The sequence below is a fragment of the Bison bison genome, unplaced genomic scaffold (assembly GCF_000754665.1).
Source record: "Bison bison bison isolate TAMUID 2011002044 unplaced genomic scaffold, Bison_UMD1.0 scf7180017864101, whole genome shotgun sequence".
Lineage (NCBI taxonomy): Eukaryota > Metazoa > Chordata > Mammalia > Artiodactyla > Bovidae > Bison > Bison bison.
The window spans coordinates 450,753-451,006 of NW_011494673.1; the positions used below are offsets into that span (position 1 = coordinate 450,753).

The 254-nt window shown below is 61.0% G+C and overlaps 1 protein-coding gene across 1 annotated transcript in view; it reads left to right on the plus strand.

The window, feature by feature from the left end:
- The window catches only part of SIX3 (SIX homeobox 3), a 10,146-nt gene that overhangs the window by 5,719 nt on the left and 4,173 nt on the right, over positions 1-254 (plus strand). The gene's annotated exons all lie outside the window — the stretch shown is intronic.

Here is a 254-nt window from a genome sequence, read left to right on the forward strand (position 1 = left end):
CTCACTGTGGATTTAGGGGAGATATTATGAGGCTGTTGTCATTAGGGCGATTGCTGTGGAATCGCTGAATCTTGACTCGGCGGTGGTTGGCTCTCGCTCGCTCTCTCCCCCTCTCCCTCTCTCTGTCTCGGGCTCGCTCTCTGCGCGCGCGCACCGGGCCGCTCTCCTTCCTCCCTCTCTATGTGGCTGCGCGGGTGTGTGTGTGTGTGGATGTGTTCGGGGTGTGGGTGTCCCTTACGCCCTTCCTCCTCCCC